This window comes from Amaranthus tricolor, chromosome 13 (assembly GCF_026212465.1).
Source record: "Amaranthus tricolor cultivar Red isolate AtriRed21 chromosome 13, ASM2621246v1, whole genome shotgun sequence".
Lineage (NCBI taxonomy): Eukaryota > Viridiplantae > Streptophyta > Magnoliopsida > Caryophyllales > Amaranthaceae > Amaranthus > Amaranthus tricolor.
The window spans coordinates 12,956,751-12,964,505 of record NC_080059.1 but is presented as its reverse complement, the minus strand read 5'-3'; the positions used below and the strand labels follow the sequence as shown (position 1 = coordinate 12,964,505).

The 7,755-nt window shown below is 35.0% G+C and overlaps 1 protein-coding gene across 1 annotated transcript in view; it reads left to right on the top strand.

Moving 5' to 3' along the window:
- Positions 1–5,980: 5,980 nt before the first annotated feature.
- LOC130798077 (filament-like plant protein 4) overlaps positions 5,981–7,755 on the top strand; it is a 38,356-nt gene continuing 36,581 nt past the window's right edge. The window contains exon 1 of the mRNA XM_057660938.1: positions 5,981–6,119. The gene's annotated coding sequence lies outside the window, so the exon portion shown is untranslated. The remainder of the gene's footprint in view (positions 6,120–7,755) is intronic.

Genomic DNA, 7,755 nt, shown 5'->3' with positions numbered 1-7,755 from the left:
TCGCCTAATAATTCACCAATACCTTCCATCCTCCGGGACACATAAACCAGTCAGGAGGGTTCTCTCCTGTTCTTGCAAAAGTTCGCATCTGAAAATATCAACCAAGTTTATGCACCAATATCAAAAGGAAAGATGGAAATTTCACAAGCCTTGCATATCATTAGAAGAATAAACTGAATCAGAGAAAAAATGAACGGAATGCTCTGAAAGATATCCTCTTGTAAGTTGATAACGATATCTCCTCTAGTTAAAGCCTAAAAGGTGCTTAACTTACGAATGAAGATTCTATTAGACAAACACAAACTCGAGTCGCTAGCCTAGAATCTAAGCATTAGAAGTCTTCTATCCATCAAGTATAATTTTTCCTACGTTTATCCATTTCAATTTTGTTTGTCCAAGAGAAAATTTCTCCACTAAAGCAAAAGAAATCCTAGCATCTTAAGCAAATGAGTAAACTCCAAGTTTTCGCGTCTAAAGTTCCATTCGAATTAGCAAGACATGGCATAAGCATTAGATACATAGCAACAGATAAGTTATTTCCCACTGTACTCTAAGAAACAAAATCTCTCATCCGGAATCAAGTATTAACCTTACACATATAAGTTGAGTGTATTACTCTAGACCCCGACCTGTGCGGGATATTGAGTTGATGACTATGACTGACTATATAAGTTGAGTGTATTACCTTGGTTCCAGAAATGAAGAGGAAATCTTTCACACGAGAAGGTTCAAAGAAAGACAATTTCTTTGCTACGGTATCATATGCTGCCACCTGGAAGATAATGATCATGAGTTTGCGCTATCTTAGAACCTACTTTGTCTTGCGCTTCCACAATCTCGAATTCAGATAGATGAAGAGAAAACACAAAAAAGGGTATTTCCAAAACAAAAGACGACATCACATCCTAAACAAATTTCATTTAGCCCACAAACAACAAATGGCTACTCGGTAGTTCTACGTTCACATGTGTTAATCAACAAAGAATGCATCAACATTAAAGCATTCTTTAATAGAAATCAAGTAAACTAAGACGTGCCATCGGGAGAATCAACTCTTGTCTTTGTTGGAACAAGTACCACTTTCCCCAAGTAAGGTTTTGGATTCAATTCTCACATTATCCTCTCCTTCCTAAACCTACCTTGTACTAAAAAAAAAGATCTACAATCAAAAGTACAACTTCATGGCATAAACTACAAAGTAGTAGGAGGAATTCACGAGAATGTAAACTGAATTTATATAACCAAAGAAGGAATGTAAAGCATAATCAATACCCCCGTATACTAAAAAGGGACCATTGTTACCAGGATCAAGGTACGATCCGGGTCAGAATGGGATCGAGAGCGCAATTTACCATTGTTCAAGTTTTGAGGTGGAAACGAAAAAATTTCAGTAAATTACTAATATAATTTCATATATAACTTCTAACAAAAGAAATATGGTCAAATGTAACACAAAATTTCAATAGCACAAGGAACATCCATTTTCTTCATTAATAAAATCTTAGACTCTAGTTATAAAAAACCATATCTAATCAATAAAAAGAACAAATCCAGAATTCGAATTGACAAAATCAATTACAAAGACCTCAACACCAAAATGTCAAAAAACATAAACTACAAACATCATGAACTAATCATCTTCACATCCGGCATATCAATGCTAAAACTCTCTCCAAATCTTCTGGATCAACTTCCCACATCTTGAGTAGACCTTGTTTATAAGTTTCGGTGAAGGAAGATTAGAGTCTGATATTGAAATGAATGTACACCAACTTATCAGTTGTTTCGCATTTCAGTTTGTTTCTTTTCACATTATGAATATGACTATAAGTGCTCCAAATGTTTTCAGCAGAACTACTTATAGAATGAAAACGAACCTTCTTTGCTGGTTCAACTAACTTTGATGTTTGTGATCTATAACTAGATTACCATTATAAAGCATCCACTGTGAAAGCATCAAAGCATCAAATTGAGCAGTTTGGCATTGCATACAAGCCTTATTTCATGTGAAATTCAGTAAATTGATCCGTATAAATTTTGCTTCTCTTTGGGTACTAGCAATCCTCTCTAAAGCATACATTACCCCCTTCATGACATCTAAGTCACAATTAGAAGTTATCTAGTGGTTCCTCCCGGAGTTGGAATCTCAATATATCGAGGATTATAAAACCTAGGGTTCAAAACAAATCATAAACAAAGTAGGATAATCATCAGCATATTTATTCACTATGATGATGTCTTTTAGTTCTCCTTGCGTATTATCCATCCTCTTATAAATCTCACCCATAATTGGCAAAATTGGGCCAGCCATAATTGGCCCAGCCTGCAGCCCCTTTTCCCACTACATCTTGGGCTCCTCCTAATTCTTCAACTCATGGGTATTCTGATGGTCTTCTTGGTCCACGACCGGCACAAAATTATCACACCGGGACTAATGTGTCTATGAATTATATTCCTACGGACATCGATCAAGCTATGAATAATATCTCTTTGTCTACTCCGGATGAACAATTTTATATGGATACCGGTGCTACATTCCACATAACTCGCTCTCGAGGTACTTTACTTCCCTATTTTCCTTTAAAGCATCAATTCAATAATGCTATTGTTGTCGGTAATGGTAATTTAATTTCAGTTCATAGTCACGGGCATATTTCTTTTCCTTCCTCCCAAAAATCCCTTACCCTTAAAAATATTTTACATGCTCCTAAACTCATTAAAAACCTTATTTCTGTTCGTAAATTCACTCATGTTCTATATCGCAAATCTCCTACATATACTCATTTACGGGTTTTTGGGTGTTTATATTTTCCTCTTTTTCCATCTACTACTATCCACAAACTTCAACCACGCTCCGCTCCATGTGTATTTTTAGGATATCCCTCTTCTCATAGGGGTTACAAGTGCTATGATCTCTCATCCCGCAAAATCATTATATCTCGCCATGTTCCTTTTGATGAGGCCACATTCCCTTTTTCTCAATCTCCTTCCCCGTCTCCCCAAAATTACCAATTCTTAGATGATACTATTAATCTTCGTTTGCTTGTCACAACCCAAACAACCCAGCAATCATCTACTGGGCCTGCTTCTCCATCCAGCCCATCATTCCAATCCCTTACCCAGCACCAGCAGCTCCCTACTGGGCCTGCTACCAGCCCGTCAAACTCGTCCTCCCCTATCCAGCACCCACCACCTACTGGGCCTGCTCCCAGTCCATCAGACTCCTCTCCATGGTTATAATCCACTTCTGGGCCTGCTTCCATTTCCGGCCCAACAGCTCTGCCAACCCCCTCTTTTACCTCTACTGGGCCTGCCTCACGCAGCCCAGTACCTTGCCAACCCAATTTTTCCACCCTTTCTTCTACCACATCTTTATCCTCACCACCTGGTATGGTTACGCGTAGTAAACATGGTATTTTCAAACCCAATCCTAAATACTATTCCCAAGCCTTATTCGTTTCCTTTTCTCCCTTACCCAAATCTCCCCTTCATGCCCTTCGTGACCCGAACTGGAAGTTAGCCATGCAAGAGGAATTTGATGCCTTAATCGAAAATCACACTTGGGATCTGGTACCTCGTCCTCCTAATGCTAATATCATTCGGTCCTTGTGGGTGTTTCGTGTCAAGACCAAGTTCGATGGTTCTTTTGAGCGCTATAAAGCGCGTCTTGTTGGTGATGGTAAATCTCAAAGGGAAGGCATTGATTGTGATGAGACTTTTAGTACAGTTGTAAAACCTGCTTCTATTCGCATTGTTTTAAGTATTGCTCTTTCCAGGTCTTGGTCTATTCATCAGCTAGATGTTAAGAATGCTTTTCTACATGGTCATTTGACTGAGACTGTTTACATGCATCAGCCTCTGGGTTTTTGTGATCCTACTCGTCTTGATCATGTTTGTCTTCTTCGTAAGTCTCTTTATGGTCTCAAACAGGCTCCTCGTGCTTGGTACCACCGGTTTGCCACTTTTGCAACTACTATTGAATTTTCTAACAGCATTTCTGATAATTCCCTGTTTGTTTATTGTCATGGCTCTGATATTGCTTATCTGCTGTTATATGTGGACGATATTATTCTTACAGCTTCTTCTGATTCACTACGTGAGTCCCTTATGTCCAAACTTAGCTCTGAGTTTGCCATGAAGGATTTGGGTCCTCTTAATTATTTCTTGGGTATTGCTATTAATCGCACTTCTACGGGCCTCTTTCTCTCTCAACAACGGTATGCCTCAGAAATTCTTGAAAAAGCTGGCATGTCTCAATGTAATCATGTTGCTACCTCCGGCAAACTTGGTGCTAATGCTGGTTCTTCTTGTAACGATCCTACCTTGTATCGTAGCTTAGCTGGAGCTTTGCAGTATCTTACTTTCACCCGCCCCGATATTTCATATGTCGTTCAGCAAGTTCGCCTTTATATGCATGATCCTCGCATTGAACATATGGCTGCTATTCATCGTATTCTTCGCTATGTCAAGGGCACTCTTCACTATGGTCTGCAGTTATATCGTTCTAATATTTCGACTGTTTTGTCCTATACCGATGCTGATTGGGGTGGCTGTCCCGACACTCGCCGCTCCACTTCTGGTTACTGTGTTTTTCTGGGTGATAATTTAATTTCCTGGTCAGCTAAACGCCAACCTACTGTTTCCAAGTCTAGTGCTGAAGCTGAATATCGTGGAGTTGCTAATGTTGTTTCTGAAACTTGCTGGATTCGCAATTTACTTCTTGAGCTGCACTGTCCTATTACCACAGCTACTCTTGTCTATTGCGACAATATTAGTGCCGTTTATTTAGCTGGTAATCCCGTCCATCATCAGCGCACTAAGCATATTGAGATCGACATTCACTTTGTTCGTGAAAAAGTCAAACGTGGTGATGTTCAGGTACTTCATGTTCCATCTCGTTATCAGATTGCTGACATTTGAAGAAATCATATCATAAATCATAAAAACACCAAGTTAGGTTAAGCATTAAATTATTTAATCGTGTGGCAATTTATCTTCCTTAATAAATAAAAAGGATATTTCACAGTAAGTATTTATAAGATTTTATTAGTCTAATTCTATATGCCTAAATAAGAATATAAATTTCATAAACAAATGAATATGTTTTTTGTATGATAATATGAATAGTTATTTAAATTCTTACTCTTTATAGTTTATGCAATTAATTGATAATATAGCAAAAATAATTAAACAATATTTCATAATCACACAATGATGCATAATCATAAAATAAACACCTAAGAAAGGGTTAAGACGATGAATAATTATATCCAAAACAAAAACTACAAATTTTTGGGTATGTTTTGATTAATTATAAATGATATAATACACCCTCTTTTTAATTCATAACCAGTTACTGTAGGTATCTACTACCCGTTACACTTACTTCGTCTTCCCCCTTATACTTCTTCTTTGGTCTTACCCTACTCCTCTTTGGTGGTAGGTGTCTATAATAGCCGGTTAAAATGTGAAAAGGGGTGATGTCAGCAAATAATATACAAAGGTTGAATTATTTAGAAATAGTCAATAGTAAGGATTATTCACAGCAGATGGACAATAGGTGGGATTATTCTGACTAATTTTTTTAATTTTTAATGAGAGTGTGACACGTATCCCAAATTGTTTTTTCATTAGTATATTTTACTGATTAAAATGTTTGATAGATTTTCCATCAATATATTATATTTTAATTTAATTTGTAGATTTTTATCATGTATGATTAACAATTAAAAAATTTTAGGAAAATTTGCTCAAAATAATTCCAACTATCTCTTATTGGCTAAAAATAATCTCAACTGTCACTTATTTTTTTAATAATTCCAACTATCACCATAATTTGTTCATATCATACCCCTCCCCTTAAAACCGATTACAACCGGTAATACTGAATTTAATTTTTTTTTTGTTTTTTTGTATTATTTTAGTCTTTAATTCAGACTTCCCCTTCAATTTAATACTCAACTACTTCCCCATTAATACCCTTCAATTCAATACTTAACTACTTCCCCATTAATTTCCTCCATAATTCATACCTAATTCCTTCCCAAATCTTTCGGTGCAAAGAAGATCATTTAAAGCACCAAAAAACAATTGCGTTGCTGAATTGAGGTTCTTGAATGGTATGTTCGTTTTCGCCTTCTTAATTTGTTTGCGATTAGGTCAAATTTTTGTTAAATCTGTTGGTCTTGAATCGTTTTTGGGGGAAGATTTGGAGGAATTTGGAAGATTTTCAGGTTTTAAGGTTTTAACAATTTTTAATTTTCATTTTACTTTTTTGGGGGTTTTAGGGTTTATCAATGGAGGAAAGAATAATGGAGAAGAAGAAGGATTTAAATAGATGGAAGGGGTGGGTTTTAACGGTAAAATTGTAACCTGTTGTAGCCGGTAATAAAGAAGATGGATAAGTTATGAACAAACTTTAGTTATAGTTGAGATTATTAAAAAATAAGTAATAGTTAGAGATTATTTTTGGCCAATGAGTGATAGTTGGGATTATTTTGAGCAAATTTTCCAAAATTTTATATGAATCATAAATATGTAAATTGAATATAACATACTATAATATAATTTTTGAGCTTAAGACTTAAGATTGTGTATATGAAAATAGAAAATAAATATTTTATTTTTGTCTTTTTTGGTTGGATGACTTGGATGGATCATTCCAATTTTGATAATGATTTCAAGTTTTAATTTTCTTTATGATTTGGGATAAAAAAATATTATGGGTTTACATAAAGAAATATAAAGTATCAATAGATCACATATTTATAGTCAATCAATAAATATTACTTGTTTTAATGTGTTAATTATTTCCTTAAATATAAAGTCAGTATAAAAAATTGCATTGTCAATGATAGAAAATAGGTGGAAAATTTTTTTAATGAGATTGTAACACGTTTTTGAAGTCGTTTCTTCATTAGTATATTTTATTAATGATTGATTATTGATTATTGATTGATAATACTAGCTAGTAGTATATACTAGTAGTACTAACGGACCGTAAGTAGGAGTGTAAGTAATTTGGTGAAAAACCAAACACTGAACCAAACCAAATCAAATAAATAATTTGGATTGACTATATTTTAAATTTGGTTTGGTTTGAACTGATTTTTAATTATAATTCGATGTTCGGTTTGGACTCGATCTAGGATCCAACAAAACCGAAAAATCGAAAAAACCGAAATGTTAAAGGCATGTTATATCTTTCATTTAATTTGTCTGAATTTTTGACTTATTTTTAGATTTTTGTTAAAAGTTTTTTACTTGTTCAAATTAAAAACCCTAAAATTATTAATATTTATTTAGGAACTTCAGAAAGAATAAGTTTGAAGCAATACATGCAAATTTGATTTTCGGTGCAAAATATACAAATCGGTGCAATTCGGTCTATTTGGTTCAATTTGGATTGGTATTTTAAAATTCGGTTTCGGTTCAATTTGGATTATAAATATTATGATTTGTATTTGGACTGAAAATATCAAAACCGAATTTTATTTGCACTACTACAAATCATCACTTGTGCCACAGTTGCAATCGTGTCATAAGTAAGATTTTCCCGTGGTTATGCTACTTAGCTATAGGAATTCAAGCTAGTGACTACTGTGGCACAAGTGATAGTGGCTAGATTGTTGTCACAGGAAAATCAGGGTTGTGGCATTTTTTTTCTTGCCACGGGAGATTCCGTGGATTCTTCTGCCACAGGCATAACCCGTGGCTAATCATATTTTTCTGCCACAAATGCATTTACCCATGGTT